The sequence below is a fragment of the Struthio camelus genome, chromosome 13, assembly GCF_040807025.1.
Source record: "Struthio camelus isolate bStrCam1 chromosome 13, bStrCam1.hap1, whole genome shotgun sequence".
In the NCBI taxonomy this organism is placed as follows: domain Eukaryota; kingdom Metazoa; phylum Chordata; class Aves; order Struthioniformes; family Struthionidae; genus Struthio; species Struthio camelus.
Window position 1 is genome coordinate 14,421,108 of NC_090954.1, and position 22,570 is coordinate 14,443,677.

A 22,570-nucleotide genomic window follows, 5' to 3' on the forward strand; every position below is an offset into this window, starting at 1 on the left:
CGGTGCCCTCCTGATTGGGCTGCGTGCGATGCTAATGTAGCCGAAAAAGTGACACTTGGTGATATTGCCAATTGGTTATTTTAATTTTCTCCGACATTTGTTGATGTGAGGTGCAGGTTTTAGAAATAAATTTTCAGAGCTGTTCCCAGTTAAGTTGAATGATTTAGAAAACCAGATAATTGCCCTAGGACAGACCGTACAAAAGGATATGTTTTTCATATCTGTGGAATAATTGCTGCACTGGTCGTTGAATGACATTTGTAGATACCACTGTTGTTGGCTTTACTAGTGGACTTTAGTAGTGGAGCTTTGAATTTCCGTCTGGGAATTGCTGAACAACTTTTTTTGGCTAGAATAAGTTGGGCTTTTTAATCTAAAGTTATTTTTTTAATGGTGCAATGGTGGAAATATTTTGTCACTCTATTTTTTTTCTCAGGGAAAAGCTAAAAACTCTTGATTTTAAATTAAAATTTTTTTTCAACATTTTTATTTCAAAGATAGACTTTTCAAGTATTTAGTTTGTTATAATTTAAGAAAAACAGCAATAAAACAAAAGACTTCTTATTTTTTGAACTATTATGTTCAGTACATTTACTTAAATTTAGCTTTTAAAAGTAACATAAAAGATGTAATCTGAACCTCCCTTGAACTCTAAATATTTTATTTCAGATCAAGTGTTCCTTTTCATTGAATCTGAAGGACTTTTTGTGATACCTCATCTCACTGGAACATATAAAAATATATTTAAAATGTTTCAAATAAATCCAAAGTGATTCTTTTGGTGATTAGAACCAGGATGTTTGTACTTGATGCTATGCAGATGTAACATCTACTTTTCAGATTTTGAAATGATGAACATGTCCAACATATTATCCAACTTACTTTTCCTCAAAAGTTCCAAGGTTTGGGGCATGAAGTTTAATGAAACTAGTGGCTTCTCCTAGGTTTGTAAATGATGAGTTGTTTCCTATTTGATACATTGACTTTGCTCTTCAGTGCTTTTGAACAGGATTTTATCTTTAGTCCAAAACTCCTGTCTTTGGATGAGACTGCCACTAGGCTGTCGCATCAGGCAAAGTCGTGTGACGGGCACAACCGTGCAGCTCGAACACTGATGGCTCCCGCTTGCCTTTTTACCATCTAGACCGACGACTCTGAAGGGCTGTGTCAGTGCCAGATTTCCTCCCTTTGAACTTCTGGATGGGTTATTTCTGTTAACAAAGATTGCTGGGTGCCTCTGGAAGATACTTTACCTCCCTGTGTCTTCCTATTTACAACCAAAAAAAAGGGGGGGCGGGGAGAGGAATGTATAGTCTACCTCTTTGAAATTCTCCAACAAAAGCTTCCAGAAAAGAACAAAATATTACAATGTTATGCTCCTTTGCTCTAAGTTTCCCTTTTATTACTAGGAACTCTGTTATGTGTTAGGGCACCTTCTGTCTCTGTATGTGGCCACCTCTGGTGCCAAAACAAAGTGTCAGATAGCCTATTCTTCAATATATATGTCCTCAAGCCGTTAGTCTGCCTCTGACCTACAATCTGGATAGAGTTACTTTGGCTGCCGTGAAGGTTTCATGCTTTTATTTTACAGCACCTGGAAGAGTGCCAGGCAGTGGAGAGCGAGAGCAGGAGTATGAGATACTACTGTGCGTCAGAACAGCCTTAAAATGAATGTCATGAATTCTCAGCTTTGAGAACTGAATTCCATGGGTTGTAATTGAATCCTCTGTCAGACCCATGGGGCTCAGTTCTTCAGCTTGGATATTTCTGTCTTCATATGCACAGGAGATCAAAGAAGCACTTGATCATTCACTGACTCTTCTGGATGGTGATAGCAGCAGATAGGAAAGAGAAAGAATAACTGATATGAATCATTTTGACAGGGAGGTCTCACTGCAAAGGCCAGGTTCTCTTATGTTAAATAGCTATATAGCGATTGAATCTTTCCTTAGCTGATAGGCTCTCTGTTGCTGTTCACTGTTTAATTCACTCTGCTGTTTCCTCTCAGTTTTATCAAGATTATGTACAGGTCTCTGAGATATTGTTGATTGAATTACTGTCCCCAAGTATAGCAAAGTGGTGCAGCTATGATGAGCTGCACTGTACTGGTGAAGCCCTGGCACTCCCCAGCCTGAAGGCCAAGTTTGACAACTGCTGCCTGGCCATGACCTCTGCTGTGCTGGTCTGCTTGCTGCCTGGAGACCCTTCCTGCTGGATGTGCATGCTGTTTGTTTTGTTTTGTCTTATGCGAAAGACCCATTTTCAGTGAAAAAGATCTCTGATGTGACTGAAGTATATACATTAGCACCAGACAGCAGGATCTGGCATAAACACAGACTTTCTTTCCTGAAGAGGGTAATATACTCCCAGAGTGTTCGGATTAGGGAGGTTCTGTTGTAAGCAGCAATGGCAATGAGTGTGCACTGTTTAAAGGCTTGGCAGCACAGGCATCCCCTTATAGGTGGAGTCATTCAAGCCACGGATTGATAAAGTTCACGTTATTTCCATGGAAGAACTATATTCACATTTTTCTTTCAGACATCAGGAAAATAAAATCTTGGTCCTCTCCAAGCTTAAAAAGAGTTAATCTTGCCAATGAACTTCCCACTTCTTTCCTGCAATAATAACACCTTCCCAAATTACTTTTTTTCTAATTCACAGTGAAGTGGATCAAACAGTGATCTTATCATTGTGATGCAATGCTCTTAAAGCATAGGAATATTCAAAGAAACAAAACCCTACAGGTGCACGTTCAGCTAAGTACCTTAAAACAGTAATGTGCCTTTTATTCTGAGAAAAGTATTTACCCTGAAGATAATTGTATATAATCACTATGCTTGTGGATACAGATGTACCTTCACACTGATGTGCTTATCATACAAATTTGTATTGTAGGGGTTGAAGAAATTCTTTGTGACTGCCTAAAAATGTATCATGATCACCAGTCTAAAGATTATAGTACTTGGAAGAGTTCACCGCTTCCACCAGTTCATGCAGTGGGAATATCCATTATCCATATCCATAAAGAGGGAGAAACACACAAAGGAAAGAATTTTGAAGTTTCGCTTCCTCTATCCTCCCTGTCAGGCAGACGAGCTGAAATTCGAGGTCAGTTGGTAAAACTGTTCCCCCTCTTTCTCTTCTTTCGCAAGTTTTAACTGAATGTCTAGCACAGGCAACACGGTGGATATTAGACAGCTGAAGGCACAAAGTGGGTCAGCTTCCTTGACTAAGAGCCCAAGCTCTAGGCAATGATGCAGTTGAGAAGATGACATATTGTATTTTGGTAACCACACAAGGCAACTGAGGAAATCAAGATGGTCTTTCATATGGGAGTCATTGCAGTCCTGTCTCTTCAAGGACAGTCCTCAAAGTGTAAGTCCTCAAAGTCCTAAGTAATGCTATTTTTGCTCAAGAGTCTACACTAGGCTGACCAAGTAGTGAACTAATGCTAGCACTATTGGTGCTATTGGCTCACAACTATGAGCTTGCTTGCTGGAAAGGAGAGGTAGATTCCCATGGCAGAGCCCTGCCTGTGTGCTGTTGCTAACTCACTGCAGAATCACACGTCAGCTTAACATGCCTTTAGGGTATTGAAAATGGGATATTGCTACCAAATATCATGCTTAGGTTATGGCAGTAGCTCTGTCTAGGCAGCTCTGAACCGCCCAGCTGCCATGAACTGCCTGCGTCTAGGTGTGAAAGTCTTGAAACTTCTGTCTTGAACTCCAGCCCTCCACGAACGCTGGGCCTGTGTGTAGGAAGAGTCCTGATGGCCTATGTGTGATAAAAACGTAGTCGGAATTTATGTCCTGAGCAGGAACATCGCCTGATCTTATTCACACGAAAAATGGCCAGGGAAAGAGCTTTTCCCAGAATTTATCATCTTCAAGCCTGTTTCTACCAGAAGTGTCTAGGTGTTTTCTCTGCTCTACGATCACTACTGGGTAAGTGAGCACAGATTAAAATGGTCAGGCACAGCGCTCTTTTGACAGCAGAAGTGGCTTTCCAGTTCCGGGTGACCGTTTGCAGGCTGCTCTATTTACTTCCCAGCTTTGCTTGTCCTGGGTGACAAAGCATCTTCTTTTCAGATATTCTTGGGATCTTTTAGCTTATGTTTGTTGGTAGCAATCTTACCTTAAACCATATAACTGAGATTTCAAGTTCCAAACCAGGGTGTATATATGTTATCCTACTCAGTCCTATGGCTTTGCAGCAGAATTAGAAGTATTTTTAACATGGGGCTTCAAACTAATATACTTTCTGTCAATTTATGCTGCCTAGTGGTGTACGTTTTTATCCTGCCTCACTGAAACCAAAGAAGTCGTCAGGATGGCCCAGCCTGCTGCACACCCCGGATCCGGTCTGCATGGGGATGCTGCCTTCGGTGTGCTGCAGTCCCGCAGGACGCATCGCAGCGCAGAGACAGTAGCATCACTCAGCGAAGCATTTCTCAGTGTTTTGTCAGGCATGCTGTGTTATGGATATCAACTGATAGAAGTCCTACTGTTTTCACCAGCTTTGGGCACAAACACTAGAAGCTAAGGCCTTATGGCTCTTCTGAAGAATTTTGTCATCTTCTCCTTTTTGCTGAATTAGGGAACTGATCTCTTTAATCCTCTAAATGTTTCATTTTGGAGTAAAATTTTTGGTTTTTTTTCTTTTCTTCCCTCCCTGCCCCAGCAGAATCATTCGGGTGAATCCAACCGTATTTGTTACTAGTGCTGTAGATTTGAAACTTCATTTTGGGGCAAGTAAAGCATTTGCTTTTTAAAAAAAAAAAAAAAAAACCCTGCTTCTCTGCTTCTCTCTATGTGTCTTTTGCAAGCTAATATATGCCAGCTTTTGATGCTTATGCGCAGAGTTAGCCTGTGCACTTATTTCTGAATAAAGCAATGGGCTGAGCCCTCTTGGCATAGCTGCGAGAAGAGGCCAGGCCAGCATGACGGACCAGCACGGTTCTTTGCAGACGGATAAACAGAAGGACGTGTGAGAGCCCGAAACCTTAAAGCGGAGCAGCAGCCCTGAAGTTTGTTGTGTGCTTGCTGCTCTTTGTGGCTTTCTGCTTGCTCTACCCAACAAGTAAACGAGGACAAACACCTACAGCCTGCGTCGTCTTCTGCGACGACGTCGCCGGGTCCCTCAGTGCTGGGGCTCCCGCTCCAGGGCTGAGGCTCTGCTCCTGCTCCCTGCCTCCCTCGGCGCGTCTCCCGTGTGGTTCCTCTCCGCTCCGTCTTGTGGGACCCTCTCTGTTTTTTTGCAGCTCATCTCCCGGGAGACTTTTCCCCCTGCCTCAAGACAGTGCTTGAATTGAGTGAGGCGGGGAAAAAAAAAACAAAACCCACAACGGAAAGCACCTCCGCGGGGCCTGGAGGGGCTCGCGCGCTACGTTGAAGGCAGCAGGGCGGCAAGCAGGAGCCGAAGCAGCCTGGACAGGGGAGCGGGTGGAGCCGGCCGGCCGAGAGCTACCGCAGCCGTGACGCAGGTCTGTAGGGGCGCGCGTGCTTTGCGCTGCAGGGAAGGGGAGAGAAACGGCCTCTGGCGTCTACGGTTGCTTGCTTGGCGCCTGCCACCCCGCTGCCTTCTCCTCGAGCCTCTGCCTTTCTGCTGGAGGTAGCGCGTGTGCGTCCAGCCGGCGCCGGCCCTGCAGGGAGGCGTTTACTCCGAGCGAATGATGTCGGGCCTTTCCGTGCGAGGGCCACGGCTGCCAGTTTGGTGCCCTGTGGTACCCCGAGACTGGATAGCCGTTGTCAGCTGCAGCTCATCTTTTTGGCTAGCCTCCCTCTTCTCTTCCAGGCAAACGATGAGTTTATGTCAGGGTCAGTAATCCCGATGTCGGCCCAGCTGAGAGAGGTAGCGCTTTAACGCGTGCGTGTGCATGTCTGGCAACCACAGCTTTAACAGACCTGCTCGTCTGCCTTCGAAAAGAAACAGTGGGGCTGAAAGGCTACGGGGTCACAATGTGCTGACTAAGGTCACGAGTTTTCGGTGACTCACAGTCTGTCTTTCTGGCAACCCAACCGTAAGGCAGGCTATGCTTTTTTGTATGCCTTTTTTTTTTTTTTTTTAACTCTTGAAAATAAGTCTACATCAGAAAAGTTAATGCTTACAGCTGTCCTGGAAGGTGTCTGCCTTTGGCAAGTCGCGTGTTCTCAAGGAAGAAACCCTCCCTCGCTCGGCTGTGCTAGCCTCTTTCTGCACTCGCAGAGAGACACCCTTTCAATTTACAGTAAGTTAAAGTTATTCTGAAAAACTGTTTGCTCGGTCATCAGTCTGGACACTGGGAGTTATCCGTATTTTCCATTTTCTTAATGCTCACTGCCCACCCTCAGGAGGGGAGCGCTAGGCAAAGCCGGCTGAAACAGGCTGTGTCATTATCTCACTTAGGCACTGGGATATTTTTGGCTGCCATTAAGTATCTAGTTTCTATAGTGAGGGATAGACTGTTCACAATTTTCCTTTTCTGTGCTGAAGATATGAATGATACTGCTGCAGCTATTAAGAATAATATCTGGAACTGGTCAAAGAAATGTCATTTAAGGGAATCTGAAAGGATAGGATTTTTTGACTTTTACTTTTCATAATTTTTTTCATTGACTCTCCTCACCTTTATTTTGCTCTCTTTTTCTTTTACCCCTCAAAATTTTATTTTCTGCTACTTATTCAAAAATTATAGATTTTGGAACGAATAAACATGTTATTGGAAACAAAGGCCGTTTCATTCTGAGATGTGAAGGATTTTTATAATAAGTTGTGATATTAAAAAAAAGCTGCTAAGAATATTTGTCTGTACAGGTTAATATCTGTGGCTTACCTGTAAACGCTCATCTCACGTCACCCTGCTGTGCGGGTGACAGGCAGACCGTCATGCACCACTGCCAGAGAAACAGATGGGCAGTTCACACGTCCCATGGAAGTACCTCTTAGAAGCAGGTCAGAGAAAAATGAACCAATTTGTATAAGAATAATCAGCACTAGAAGGATTCATTCAGACTCACAATAATGCATGTAATACTGATCATCAATTTGTTGTTTAGGAAAAAAAAAAACCAACGAAGCATTTTCAGCCTCTACAGAGAGTTTCCTACAGCATTTCAATTACCTTTGTGCTTGGGTTAAATCTCCTGGTACTGCTGTGAGAAATTTTATTTCTTATTTATTCTCATTTTATAGACTGGGAAGCAGGGACAAACTTGGCTGAGGACACAGAATGAATCTATTTGAAATTTTCTAGGAATTTTGCCATAGTTGATATCACTGGTTGAACGGCTTAAGCAAAAAGGAGGCCTTCAGTGCTTTATGTAGTTTAGCCTTCTTCTGAATAGATGCCCACAGTGGAAAAACGTCCGTTGTTTTGCTTGCACCGTTGCTCAGAAATTCGCTTCCACTGCTGCAGCCCATGGGAGATGTTACAGGAGAGATGTCACTTGTTTTCCACATTTCATCCTTTCTGTGTTTTCTTGTGCAAACTCAGACTAGGGAGAGATTTTCCCGGACGTGGATATCTGTGGTTCTTGTGGTATTTTTAGGCACACTGCTGCCAATCAGCTGATTTCCACAGAAAGCCCCAAAGAAGAGAGCTGAGGCCATAGAGCATTGTTGAGTGTTTGGGCGCTAGTACTACGGCAGGGGCTTAGCGGTGAAAATTTTTGTTTCCCAGCATGAAAACAAAGCTATTCTGTTGACTTAGATTTCATGCAGTGCTGACAGCGTTTGCTAGGGTGCTGCCAAAATACAAAGGGCAATACTGTTTTAAAAAAGCAGAAAGCATACTAAAAGTTTCTAAGCTGTGTTTCTCAAGGTTGCACAGTTGCTCGATTAGCAGCTTGGAGTTGGTCGGACCGCTTCCAGCTTCCCCACTTCACCCTCGTTTGTGCGTGATATTGCAGCTGTTCTGATGAAAAACAGTTATTTAAAAATTTGCTTGTAGCTATGGCAACCTGCATGCACTGTATTTCAATTGACACTCTCAAACAGCAGCAGAAGTTTCTTAATAGGATATTTATGAAGGTTCTAGTCTTTGTACATTTTTAAATGGAAATTTTCCATTTTTAAAGGGAGTTATCAAAATCTCATTAATTTTGGAACTGGATTTTTGTTGAGAGCTGCTGCTTAAGCTCTCTTTTTATGAGGCTTTTATTTTTTTGAGATTCCTCTGGATGCTTTAACTCTCTGAGAGCCTAAGATCTAGGGCACTTTCCAATGCCTTCTCCGCCTGGAGTCCAGACCCAGCCTCCTGTTCTCTCTGGTAGATGTCTTTTTATAATGGCACGGTGGAGTGGCAAGGAACCAGCTGCGTTTGGGTCAGACTAGCTGGCTTGCATTTTGACAGGGATCGCAAATTTTGCATTTGCACGGTGAATAAGCTGGGCAGTTTCTGTAGTCTTTTGCCCATGCAGTTGCCAGATATCTGCCTGCTCCGTGAGCAGTGGGCAGATGTGCTTGCAGCTGTGTTGTCCAGTCCCTCAATAATATTTCAACCTGTCTTCTCAAGGCAACAAACTTTCAGTGCGTACTCACAGCTTGGCTAAGTACAGCCACAATATTTTTAGCTGTACAGACAGCTCTGTGTGTTAGCTGCACCTTGGAAGGGTTAAATTTGTAAAGCTGCTGTTTTCTTTTCTTTCTGTCTTCTTCCTTTTCTCTGTACATGCACTTCTTCAAAACCAGGAGGATAAAATTAAGGAAGCCTGGCCTAGAGACATACACTCTGCTGCCCTAAACCACCCTGAGCTGTGATGACATGTACTGGTGCCTCCGTAGTGCGGGATTAGGTCTAATTTATACTGTTTCTTCACCAACGGTTTTGACATAAGCTTTTCAACAGGGATTTACCTAATTGCATCTGAAACAGTAAGGGCTTTTGGCTAGGAAGCTCCTAGAGCCCAGGCAGGGAAGTTTGCTCTTAGTGAGGGACAAGTTGTTGGCCTTCAGCCACTGTAGGTGTGTGACTGGTCACTCTTGCTTTTCTTCAGCAGGGCAAGGCTGAAGTTGCTGATTTGCGCTGGAAGACAGTAGTGTGGACAGGCATGTTCCTCAGTGAACAGAGGTTTGTTTAACTGCGAATTGGCTCCTTGTGTCCATAACAATGGTATTATTCTTGGCCCATATGATGAAATGTTCGTTTTTGGAAATGCCTTAAAAATAGAATATAATGAGCCAGTTGAGGAGGTGCTATCAAGGTATTCAAAGAGGATTGTTGTGTTTCTTTATTCTGTAGAAAAAGGTTTGAATTGATCACGTTTCTCACAGTACATCTAAGAGAAACCATGCAAGGCATGTTAAATGTTAAACAGCCTCTTGCCCTCCCTTTCTGCCTTTCAGGCTGACATTTTCTCCACCCTCACACTAGCACAATGAACATCAAGTGTCTCATCCGTATGCCACATCTATTTCTGTGATCAAACAAGGCAGGAACAGGACACGAAAAAAGAATATATTCCTATTAGATAGGCAGGGCTCTAGAAGGGGAATTGTACTACTGTGAAAGAGATTAAAATGAAATGATGAAACTTTGCAATCCATTTACTGTACTAAATCAACCACACTTTGTTCAGGGTTGTGAAGCTCTAACTGAGCCTGAAAAAGCTGCCAAGCAGACTGGAATTATGATATCTGTGTTGTGAATGGAAGTTTCTCATACTGTAAGAAATTAGAGGGATCAAAGAAAATAAGGCTGCATGGGAGCTTAAGGAATCATCTAGTCTAGACCATACGATGGTCCACAAAGCATTAAGAGACACCAAGAAGACTCAGGGCTTGCTTCAGAGGTGGGTCCAGGCTTTAGCAGTTTTGTGTTGTAAAAACTCCCTATCACAGTTCATCCACACAGTTAAGGATCTGCACAGCCCTGAGCCTCTGACGTGGAGGTAGAGTGCAGGACTGAGCAGAGCTGAAGCACGCCAGCCCTTCGAGGCATACAGGACTGTTATAAACCAGTGCAGCATGACTGAGGCCGGAGGTGCAGGGCTGCAGGGGAGACCCCAAGCGCATGTGTCTGTCTTCCTTTGCTGGGTTGCGTGCTGAGAACAACTTGGTCGACCCCAAAGACTGAAGCTCTTCGGCGTTTGCTGGCACTTGGAACGTGCAGCACAGCCGCACCGCTGCGCCCGTGCGGGCCCCCGCTGCGCTGCCGCCCGGGCGCTCCCACTATGGCACGGTTAACGCCAAACTGCACGTTAAAACAGCGTAAACACCAACTACTTCAGGATTTTGTAGTGAGGCAACCATACCACAAGCCAATCTTACTGTCTTAAAGAAACACTATTATCTTCAGTTGGCACGGGCAGTCAAGAAGCTGTGTTACAAGCTGTAGCCTTCCTTGCTATGTTATCCTGATTTGTTAGGTGGTTTTAAGGTCATACTGGCTTCTTGTACTGGTTGAAGAAAGCAAGCACAGCTAGAAGGCTAGCAATGGGGAAAATTTGCTTCAGCAGGATTTGTGTCTTGTTAAGTAACTTGCAAGTGGTGATTCACCTTTGCTTAGATTTTATTTTAAGGGGAATTTTCTCAGTCCCTTTTTATGACTAGAAGGTGTAGATGGGTTTAACTCATTTTAGCAATTCAGTGTCTTTTAGCTGCAAAACTACAATGGAATGAAAAAATGCAGTTTGGAAATGAACCACCAAGGTTTATTTTATTCTGTAGTTGCCCACTGAAAAAACAGGAGCTTTTTTCCCCCCTACTAAAAACATTGACACCAGCTCACCACTGGATGGAATTAACCGGGTAAATATGTGAGCTACCATCTGCAAAAGCTGTTTTCAGAAGGTGCTCAGAGGAGGCGCTGCATCGTGGCACCTCCGTGGCGCTGGCCGGGGTTGCCTGCAGCCGCCCGCCGGCTCGGGGCAGGCTACGCGGCTCGTGCCGGCTGCACCGACAGCTCAGTGACGCTGCTTGGACAAGCCCTGGCAGGATATTCTACATTTAAACAAACGTACAAATATTTATGGGGGCCTTTTAAAAATCTGTCGATCACCATCTGGCTTCCCTGTTTCAGACATAATGCAATGTTTCCAACATGTCTGGTCTTTTTTCTAATCAAATGGGCTGTGAATTTTAGGAGCCATTGCTCTCCATAATTTCATAGGAGCTCTCCAGCTAAGTCTGATGGATGGGTAACTTTGAAATTCCTCTCCGTGACTTTCTTAGCCTTTAAAGTCTCGTTACTCAATCCTGGCTGAACACGTGGAAAGTTCTGGCTCCATGTTTCTACTGTCTTTGTTTTACTTCAGAGGTTTTTCCCTTCCCCCTTAACCTTAAAGCTTGCATCCTCGGTGGAAAAAAATAGTCTCTAAACTTCTAGTTAAATAAAATCTGCTCAGATAAACCCCTTTCAAGGTCTAAGAAATCTTGTGATAAAGCCTGGTTCTGTGATGTGAACTCCTCAAAATTGGCAGAGATACGGAGAACGCGCATACTTATTTGAGCAGAACAAATATTTATAGGAGCCTATTAAGATATGTCTCTTGCCCTCTGAATCATCTGCTTCAGAAGAAATGAAATATTGCCAGCATGTTTGGCCCTTTTCTAAATATTGGAGTGGAAGTAGGGGGATATCCATGACTAGACTGAAAAGTATTAAGTGCATTTAATATTTAATAATTGAATGCATTCAATATGTAATTGAATGCATTTAATATTAAATGCGTTTAATATTTTGGGACTTTTCCTACCTTCCCTCAGAATAGCAAGAAGACGTGTGAAGCTCATTTTACCCGTTAGAGGGCAGAAGTGTACCAGCGAAGAGCCTGGGAAGCGTCGCTGCTGCCTGCCAGTGCGAATGTAAATCAGCGGCAGAGGTAATTACGGCTGGGCAGAGCACCATGACAGCAGCCTGCTCCAGCCAGATCAGACAAATCTGGGCGCTGAAAGCCAAAGGCTGTATACGCTGGATTTGGGTCCGTGTTGATGCTTTTTTATTTTTTTAAAGGGTTCTGACTGAGTTTTGAGGGGGGGGGGGCTGCGTATAAGTACGTGGGCATCTTGAAAAATATGATGCTAAATATCTGGCAAGCATTTTTAAGGGAACAAAATCAGAGAGCGAATGTTTGTCAGTTAATTCTACAGATAGAATGTGTGAAGGGGAAAAGTGGTTTGCTTTAAGAATATTAGTCTTAGTGGGGAATTTACAGGTGGCACTGGAACAAGGGAAGGGGCATAGACAGTACGGGCTGCTCTCAGAACCATCTCTTCCACTGACCAGCCCTGGGGATTTGTTCCGTGCCTTTTCTGGATGCTGCAGGAGCAGAAATTCGGCGGTGCTCGGCTTGTTTAATCAAAGCAGCTCTGCAGTTGTCTTTGCTCCAAGGGCTGCCTGTTTGCACAGAAGATTGCTCATCTGAACCCCCAAAATCTTTCCTCTGTCTCCTTCCCCCTTCCCCTAAAAGGCCTGGTGTGCAGCAGCATGCAGCTCGCTCTCGTTGAACTAACTGCAGAGCTACTTGGGAAGCCAAACGACTCGCCGGATTTATTAAAATGCATTGCTTGCTTTGCTTCAGCAGTGCTGATGTTGGTAAGAACAACAGGGCAAACACCTCAGCAGTCAAGCTGAGCACCTGTGCAGTGTTTATCTCACGCACACCCCGAGGCTGAATATGGCTCAGCTATTGCACGATGGGCAGTGGTGATATTAGCTTTGAATAGTATTTGGAAATCAGTGAAGCTAGGCCTGACCGGTTAGAAAAACTAGATGCCGAGATAGCTGGTGAGCTTAATGCCAAGCTGCATTCCCAGGCGCCGCTTGGGGCGAGGTGGGAGGTGGGGATTGGTGTTTGGGCAGAAGATTTTCCCCTGCTTGGCTGGAGACAGCGGCTGGGAGACCCTCTCGGCCATGGGGGTGTGGTGAGAGCACGGGGTGCATGTCCACTGCTGCCTGGCCACGTCTATGGAATAAAAAAGAAAGATGCAGCTCACCAAGTGCTTGGTGGTGGGAGTATATTGCGTAGAATTGGGGGAGGAAACAAGGGTATCTAAATGCTGTGGGTATGTGACAGGGAGCTAAAGAGCATCACTGAACAGCCCCACAAACAGGCTGAAGGATGGCATTGAATTGCCTAAATAAAAATGCACCAGTGGACTCAGACTGATCTCACCTGTGAGCACTGAAGTCCCTCTTGTCTGAATAACCAGTTGTGACCAGTCAGGGTTTGCATCCTATCTCTAAAGATAGAGGCGCTTGATTAAAACTCTTAACCTTTGTTAAGAGTTGCTTCAGCACTGACTCACAGAGGAGACTGCAGTGAATTGAATCACTGTTCACATTGTCTGCTATGTGGAGGCTTTCGTTGCGGAAAACAGGTGAGTGAAAAACCGGTAAGGTCTAAGGGGATCACCACCCAAACCGCTGTAATCATTTTAACTTGATAACTGCTGCAGTCTGGGCTCAGCCTCACTAGGATGGCATTTTCCACTGCAAGATTGTTCTCCTGCTTTTCTTTTGATTATGCTGGTATTGCCCTGTGTCCAAATATAGAATAACTCAATGTTTCCATTCAGTGCTTTTGTATGTAAAATGTGTTAATCTGTTCTAAGCAGCAGAGCATCTTCTATAAACTGATATTCTGGCACCGCCTTTGGCCTGTCGCTATTTCAACTTTTTGGAGCTGTTTAAAGGGGAAGCGTGTGCTCTGTGGCAGGGAGCACAGCTGCAGCATCCAGCCTCTCCAGGGCACCGAGGTGTCTCCAACCAGCGGGACTCTCCTCATCACAGGAGTCTGGGCCTACGTTGACACGCAGAAGTCATCACCAGGTGCAACGTTGCAGACTTAGCCTGTTTTGAAGGAAAGCCCTTTGCTCCTAGCAAAGGCTGAATCAGAGAAGGGGGGGTTTCTGAGTAGGTTGAAAAATCTTTGAGGATAGCAGCTATGTACAAAAAGGCTGTGCTTAAGGATGGTTAGTGTGAAGGATAAAATCTAACCCACGACACATATGAGTAGCCTCAGCAGAGGATTTCCAAGACAGAGGTGACTCCAGTAAGCCATACAGACAGTCCCACTCCGTTCTGCCCTGTTGAATGAGCCGGCTCTAAGCTGTCTGCTCGGCAGGAGTTACAGGCAGCGCAGCCGCCAGCAGTGGAACAAACAACCTCCAACACCTCTATTTATATCTAAGGAGAGCTGCTGCCTTGGAGGTTGCAAGGGAAAAAGAGAATCAGCAGCTGGCTGTATGTGCCATAAGCAACGTTTCCCTCGTACAACCCCCATCGCCAGCTTGTACCAACCCAAAGGTGTTGGAAGAACCCTGCTCACAAGGCAGAGCTGGCTTGTTATCACATTTCATAACATTTCCTTGCTCATAACTAACTGAATGTTGGACATCTGATCTTGATTCAAGGCAGGGAGGGCTTTGCAGCTCCAAAGTAACTAAGTGAAGGGAAGTGTCAGCCCGTTGGGGGGGAAGGGACCTCAATTTTCCACAGTGAATGAGTGACAAAACAATTACATCGTACCTGGCAACATAACTACTTTATGAAGATAAATTTCTCGAAGGCAAGACTAAGGCGAGCAGCGTTGTGCTCTGGCATGCCATTTGCTGCTCTGCCTCGTGTTGATTTCAGTAGTTTCTCTAGAGCAAGAGGCTATGCAGCAAAACTGATGTGGCGAAGTCAGACCCTCAGACGGGGTCAAGAATTTCATCACTGAGCTTTTCACATATTTGTAACATGATATTAATGTTAGGCGAGACCATTTATCAATTACTTAAGAATTTACTTCCCAGCCCACACCCCAAATATTTCACGCAGGGTTTCTTGCAGTACTCCCAGTCGCTATTGGAAGCCACTGGCCAGAAAGTAGAGAGAAAATGTACTTTGCCTGACATTTTTTAAAAAAAGACTCTTTCCTTTCTAACAGGGATTATCCGTGACCGCATAAGACTCCGCCAAAGACAGATAGAGTTAGACTACAAACCCAACAAGTCATACCCAGCAGCCTGTAATGGCTGTGCATATGCAGGCTCTTTGCTGTGCAGCCCAGGAGAGTGGCTTAACACTTATCTTAAAAAGCTAATGTTTATTTTGGGGTTCCTGTAAATTCATAGTGTTTCATTTGCTGCCAAATTGCAACAAAACCCACACAATGATTAAGAAGCCTTGCACGTAGATACAGAAAATGCAATTGCAAAATTGCTGAATAGAAATAGCTCTATCTTTAAATGATCGTGAGCTGTCAGCTGTTCCTTTGTTCAGATTATTATAGGCACATATAAAACATCTGATTGAATGTTCAAGTTTTCACCGTCTAGCATCCAGACGGATGTCTGATAAAGTAACAAACACACCCCACTCCACCCCTCCGCAAAAAGCCCCTTCCTGCAGCGGCTGGATTTCTCCTTGTATTAAAGCCAGTATTTCATGGACTAAATTGGACAAGTAAAGCAAATAATCTCCCTTGCATTGATTTCCAGATCAAATCATTGTTAATCGCACCAATATCCCCAGCCAATTTGACAGCCCCTGAGACCGGCTTTCCTTCTCAAAGAGGCTCCTCCGCGCAGATGCCACGGCGCGCTCCGCGTGTGCCGCTGAGCTTTGCTGGTGATTATTGCTGGCAACATTCAAGTCCAATTCTCTCATCCCTTCTTCTCCCCTCCCACCCTTCCCCCTTGCACAGGAAAGGGAAAAAAAAGTAATTTTTCACCTTACACCAGATTTCTGCCCGGTGCTAAAGTACTGATCTAGTGTGTCCCGGCTTGCCTGTAAACATCCAGAAAACTCCACCTCTGAGAAGCCGGGCAGACGTTTCGGTGGGGTGAGCCGTACATTTCTGGGGTGAAACTCTGCTGTTTTGTGGTACGACCCTGAGCGGCTCTCGCGAGGATGAGGGGTGGCGTGGAGGGGTGCTCGCGGCCGCTGGTGCCTGCCGCCTCCGCTCGTGCTGCCGGGGGGCCGGGAGACCAGCCCTGCACACGTTTGGCCAGGGGACTCGTTGCAAAGCCGTGTGCAGCTCCCTAAGGTCAGGGAGATGCTTTAAGCTGAGCGAGTGCCTGTCCTTTTGGGGACGGGACACCAGGACAGGGACAGCAGAGTCAGCTGAAAGGCAGCATGGCCTGAGACCGAATTAACGGTCCGGCCGCAGCGGGGAGGACGAGCGGTGCTCGGAGGCTGCAGCACCTTCTCCCAGCCGGACGCAGCTCTGTTTGCCGTGTAATAAAGTCATCTTGTCCATAAGCAAGACTTCAGGACTGTATCTATTTGGAACTGTAAATTAATTAAAAGTAGGCACTGATTAACCTCCCTCCACTTTGTTTCCTTGCCAGGGCAGCAAGGCTGCTCCCGGTGCAGCCCGCCTCTGCGTCCCAGCGAGCCCGGGGTTCGCTAAGGGCTCCCCTTCGCCTAACGAGCCCCTTGACAGGTTGGTGGTGTTTTTTGTCAAAGTGTTTCCCCCTCATGCTTTTCCTGAGACCGTACGCAGACTGGCTATAATCTGGCTTTAGGCTGTGCTCTCAGACATAGAGTAGATGTTGAGATTGGGACCGTTTTTCGGAGGCTCCCTGCCTTGGAAGTGGAGAGCTTGGTGGAGCCAAGAAGGCACTAGGAAGAGCCACATCATCCTAGTGAGACGCTCGAGCTGAATTTGGGGAGGGCTAGTGTGACATGCAGCCACCTGAACTGTCCCGAAGTGCTTTGCATAGGGTGTAAGGAAGCTTTAGCCAAAGGTGAGGACATTGGGGCTAAACTCATCTCTGCCACGGTTGTGCTGTTACAGGCTACCATTTGCTCTACAAGTGGCAGCGAGCATGCACAAGCCCCCAGACACGTCAGGAGATCCTGCCATGGCTACGCAATCAACCACATCAGCTCTGCAAGTGGCTTCACCCACCAAGAGCTATTCTTTATTCTCTTGCTGTCGCATTTTCCTGTCTGATCGCTTGTAAATCAAATTGCTGTGGTCTCTGAGAATAATGTTGCATGCCTCCGAAAGTTACTGTTTGCAGAGCGGCATCCTATTTTCCCCTCTGAATAATCATTTTTGTAATCTGAAACTAAACAAGAAAACCCCAACACCTAACATGGAAGAAAGGAAAATTATCGTGGAATAAATCTCCATTGACTCAGCTAAATTTCCCCATAAATATGTATTACTTCTGGAGCTTCCTGTGAAGGCAGCAATGAGGAGAATTACTCTGCTCAGTTTTTACCTACCGACCATAGCAAACATTTTCCTCAACATGCTATCGAAAGGTGTTGTAGAGCTGATGCATTCGCTGCTTTCTGTTTAATAGAGCAGATATTCAAATCAGGCAATGTCCCTTGTCACAAATATAATTTCATCCTTCTACAGCACTTGCCAGGCATCATTGCAGTGGCATCATTGTTAGATACTGTGCTTGGTTCATTACTTTAAAATATGTTAGCACTTTGTTCATAATAGGTTTGATGGCTTGGACAATATAGGTGCTGAATTTTTAATGGTAGCAATAAGGTATTTATTTTATTTGTATTTGAAAAAGCAGCAGAAACCACAAATGCCTTTTGAGAAAGCTTGTTTCTGTGAGACTAAGTCCAATTTTGCAGCCTTGTCTGATGATGCCAGTACCCTTTCTTTGAGGTGGTACTGAAAATAAGCCGCAATTACTGCAGGTGATTTGTAATTTGGGGGCAGTCTGCAAAGTACTTTTGGGGGCTCCAGCAGCAGGTTGTGAGTATTAACTGCATCGTCACAGCCCAGTGCAGAGCCTCTGGTCGGCACTGGAGGTCTCATCTGTACCCACAGGGAGAAAACCTTGTCGTTGCTTGGAACACCTTTAAATTGGTGTCAGAGATGGCACGCTGAGTCTTTAGAGGAGCTAAAAACCTGTTACTGATGGCGTTATGGGAGGAAACCCTTTTTGACAGAGTACCTTGCTGGCCGTCACCTGCTTTGTGTGCCGTAGTCTGTGTTTTTAGCTAATTGCAACGATGCACAAGCTACTCCTTTCCCCAGAAACATGCTAAAAGGTTGTACGAAGTTCATAGATGTGTGCGCAGCGGGCAGGTCCCTGTGCAGGTGTTTGCATGTGAGCAGGAGAAAGCACAAGGGAGTGGGGAGGGAGGCTCTTCCCAGCCAGGAACCCGTAACGACATGGGGGAAAAAAGGTGAAATGTTGAGGGAGGAGCATTTGAGAGCATCTCCTCTGCAAAGCATAGCACAGATCTTATTTTTAAAGTCACAGACACAAAAATTCAGCTCTCTATGAAACTGAAAATTGTCTCACAGCAAAATATGCTAATTTATGAGTCAGATTTCATTCATTGAGATGTGAACTAGAGTAATTTCTTCCTATTTTTGAATGCAAATTGCAATTCAGCCTTAACTATGGCAGTATGCCCATAAGGCAGGGCTGAAGAAAGTCTATCAAATTTATTTTATTCTTGTTTTAAACTTAACAAAATCTTTTTTCAATAAGCCTCATCTCATCCATCCCACAACAGGCTCTTCTACCGCATATTACATTTAGTTTTTGAATAGAGGGCTCAGCTCATGCAGTCAGTGTGACAATGTGCCGTAGGGCTGCAAGTCTCCCTCACCTGCCCTGTCTCAGACTGCGATGGCCAGGCTTGGCAGCAGCACTTCAGGCCTGGCTTTTAGAGCCTGATAAGGAACAGCCTCTGCAGCCTGCTAAAATACAGGCCTTGGCGGAGCAGATCCTTTCTGATCTATTGGGTAAGTCCCTATTGCTAGCAAAGGAGTTGGGGCAGGCATGCCTAATATAGCATTAACTTAACAACTAATTTCCCATGGACTAACTGGTCTGAATATCTGCCTGGCTCCTTGGGAGCATTTTGCAGCCCCTACGTTGCTGCAACCCGGAGGCTGGCGTTTCAGATGGTGAAAATGCTGTTTAGCTGGCTAAACCTTCCTTTTCTTTCCTGACGACCCACGCGCGAACGTGCCCGCGCGCCGTCCTTGGGTTCCTGCCTGCCGTGCCCCTCGCGGCCGCGCAGTCGGCAGGCACGCTGCCCCTGCAAAAGCTTCCCACTGGCAGCGGCAGCCACAGGCAGCCCGACAGCTAGTCAAGACCAGAAAGGTCATAGTGTGCCTTAATTCCCTTCTTACTTTGTTGCTGGTGGGAACTAGCTCTATCTAACTTGTAGCAGTCTAATACTCACAGAGCAGGGACGTGGTTAGGCATAGTCAATATCTGACATATTTTTACTTTGATGTAAATGCTGTATATGTAGGAGAATTTGCTTCTATTTTGATTTGCAAGTTGAAGTAATGATTTTTTCCTGAAAAAATGAACTACCCCAATGCAGCATAGCTTCATGCTGTGATAGCCTCTAGGCTTCTCTTTGACCTGCTTCTGAAAATGCTGCGTAACCACCACCAGACCTGAACTTGTACTGAGCACCATAGGCACTGAAAGAAAGAGAAGAATGGGGAGAAGGAGAGAGAAAAAGACAGAAAGGATTGAAGTTTGCTTCCTCTTGTATATTTAATTGATTTCTAAAAACTGTTTTGATAACTTTTATCTGCTCACAATAGCATTGCCTGTGTATTTGTGTCATATTCTCTCTGAATGAGTCTAATGACTGCCTGAAATCACTGACTGAAAGCAATTGCTTGGACATCCCTCCGTATACTTTAAAGGGTGATAAAAGTCTGAGGTTTTGGTTATTGTTCAGGTCACATCTGGAATCGACTCCAGCCCCGTGTCTGGCATGGCGAGTCGATAGCCTCACTCGATATTCCGCTGGCATCTTTTGCTTTCCTCGGCTTACTCCTTCTGACCCGACGTTGCTGGGTGGTTTTGTAACAGGAGGGATTGCGTGCAAGAGGCAAAGTGCACTGTTTTGCGGTAGATAGTCGGTGTGAGGAAAAAAACTCCTTAAAGCTCCTGTTGTGACAGAGGTGGCAACAAAAGCAGAAGACTTGCTGGCGCAGAGGGGGTGGCTGTCCCTGTGACAGCAGACGTTCGGACGCGATACCTGGCTGTCAAGCAATGGGCTTCACACTAATTTCCAAAGTGCTGTCAGCCTGCTTCAGGTCTTGAAGCTTCTCTGCCAAAGACGGCACGATGTTGTTGCTTGCCACTGCTGCTGCTGTCTGAGGTGATTTGTTCCCACCTACACTTTAGCATAATGGACACATAAACTACAGCATGGAGTAAATAAAGCTTTTTTAATGCCCTCCACTCCCATTTCAAAATTCTCTCTCTCTTTTTTTTTTTTTAATCATGCAGAAAGGGTGAAAATACTGCTGATTGCACTTAACAGGGAAACCGAAGCAGGTTTCCTCCTTGCAGAGGCCACCTGTGTTTTACAGTATGTCAGGCAGCAGGAGATTCGGAAATTTGTGTTAAACAATGTTATGTCCCCTGCCATAGAAAGTCATCGCTACAACCTCCCGTTGTGTTGTGGGAAACTCTCACAGCCTGCCTTAGAAGGACTGTTCCTGCATAGTCTGTAGATGCTTAGGGTAAGCAAACCTTACCAAGTTCATAAACTGAATTAAAGTCTGGTATTGGTAAATTATAAGAAAAACCCTCAACCTTAAAATCGCTTAGGGTAAAACACCCCAATTAGTAGCTATCACCATCTAACAGGACAAGCCACCGCATGAGCTTAAGAATAAACCCAATGTGCACTGGTATGACTGACTGCAAGAAGGAAGGGGAAGACTAGGACAAAATAGGAAGAAGCTGTATTTAAAAGAAAGGCATCTTAACACGCAGTCTCACTCTTCATGTTTCAGTGCTCAAGTCACAGTGCAGCTTCCTGCTATTATTAGAGCAATTAAAACGCAGTTACTTTTTCATCTTTATTTCAGTTCTTGAATAATTGAAGGCACTTTACATCAAGGGTGACCCATAAATGAAGGCATTTTGCATGTGAAAAGCTGCAAAGGGTGGAAGACACTGGGATATCGGCAGTGAGCAGAGTGCAACTGAGATTGTTAATGCTACAGTAAGCTCCCTCCTTTGCGCAGCTCTACAGGCTCGTGGAAAGAGGCCAAATGCTGCATTTCTGTACTTTATCTTGATTAAACGGCTGTTTCAATTTGGTATTCATTCCTTTCATATTTGTAATTACTTAAAGATTTTCATTTTATAGTATTCACTTATTTAACTGCTTGTTTCCTGCCAAGTCTAAAAAAAGAAAGGCTTTCCCCTCCCTTCTCCTTTTGGAGCTGTAATGAAGGCAAAAGAGTTTTAAACAAAATTACTTCTATATTTAAAGTCTCCTGATGTAAATCGCTGACTGCTTTAAATAGCCAGAGCTGGCAGATACTGCAAATAAGCATTAGAGTGAAAGATAACAAGCTGCTGAGAGAGACTGACAGCCGCTGCAAGCGTGGAGGCAAGCTGAGGTGGAAGGGAGGGGAGCAGTGGGCTGACCTGCAGGGATGCCTCCCCTGCCCAGGTCCTCCAGACGAATTTGGCTATTGCCACGATTCCTTTTCGGCTGTGGGCTGCCTGCCTGCTCATCAAGTGCGTGAGCGGCGCTGACGGGTTGGGAAAAGGCGAGCAGGGTCCCTTGGAGGTGCCGAGGCTAGGTCACTTCTCCGGAGACTTAGGAATAAGAAAGCTTACACCACTGGGCTGCAGTGATTGCCACACTGCCAGCAGTGGAAAAAAACTTCCTTTTGGTTCCCCATTGCCTTGACTGAATATCATTCACTTTGTATCTCAGCCAAGGTGATAGGAAGAGAATTACTTTCTAAATATGTTGGGAAGGAAGCATTTTAAGTTTTATTTTATGAGAAATCAACATATTCTCAGCACTAGTTATCTTGATGAGACTCATCTACCAATGTATTTATTTTGATGTTGAGTCACATAGTTTAAAAAAACTGAGCGTCTCAAAAGTTAGAAATCATTGGTGGGAGCTAGTTTGGTGAGGAGATCAAAAGTGCCTGATAAATGCCTGTGGTATTGCCTGTTAACAAATGATGATCACCACGTTTGTGCCCTTAGCAAAACTAGGGAAATGCTTTGGGCTCTTCAGCCATGGAGGCATTGTAGCCATTTGAAAAATCAGTATCAAAGGCTTAAGTAGCAGCTGCATGTGGCAAGCCTTCATACCAACCATCTTAGCCAAGGTAAACTCAAGAGTCACCACTAGAATTGACTCCCGCATGCACAAATGCCATCTCCCGGCTCACATAGGACATAGGTTTTGGATTACAGCCTAATAGCTGGGCCAAGAGCCATCTAGCTAGTCTTTCCCCTTCCAAGAATTGCTCCAAGCAGTAAACTGAGTTATTGTATTTTAGGGACAAGTGGGATTTGAGCAGCTGAAGGACTGTGTAACCAGGTTGTGAATCCAGTGCTAGACAAACCTGTTATGAAACACTTTTGCTTCTTTGCTCTCCAGTGTTAATTGGCTTTACCACATACCTTACAGAGGGCAAAGAGAAGGGCAAGAAGACTGGCCAAATACTGCACTTGCAGAAAATTAAATTGCTCCTAAAACTTGGCTGGCTGCAAAAACTTAGCAAAAGAAAAGGCAGCTGTGGCACAGCTCTGCTGTAGCCAAGCCACACATAGCGAAGGCTAAAGTCTCCTTTTGCTTGCGCTCATTTGCAGCACTGCAGAGAGGGCTTTGCTGGACAAATTCCTTGTATTTGTGGTTATGAGAGTCTAACAA

General features: G+C 45.0%; 1 long non-coding RNA gene across 31 annotated transcripts in view; it reads left to right on the plus strand.

Annotated features, from left to right (window-relative positions):
- LOC104151033 (uncharacterized) overlaps positions 1-22,570 on the plus strand; it is a 91,031-nt gene that overhangs the window by 8,531 nt on the left and 59,930 nt on the right. For 9 of the 31 annotated variants that reach the window (XR_011143968.1, XR_011143963.1, XR_011143965.1 and 6 more), the window contains 4 exons: positions 2,896-9,049; positions 11,686-11,801; positions 12,390-16,352; positions 20,751-20,887. This is a non-coding gene — a long non-coding RNA (uncharacterized lncRNA). The other 22 variants (XR_011143962.1, XR_011143966.1, XR_011143970.1 and 19 more) reach the window with 20 other exon arrangements.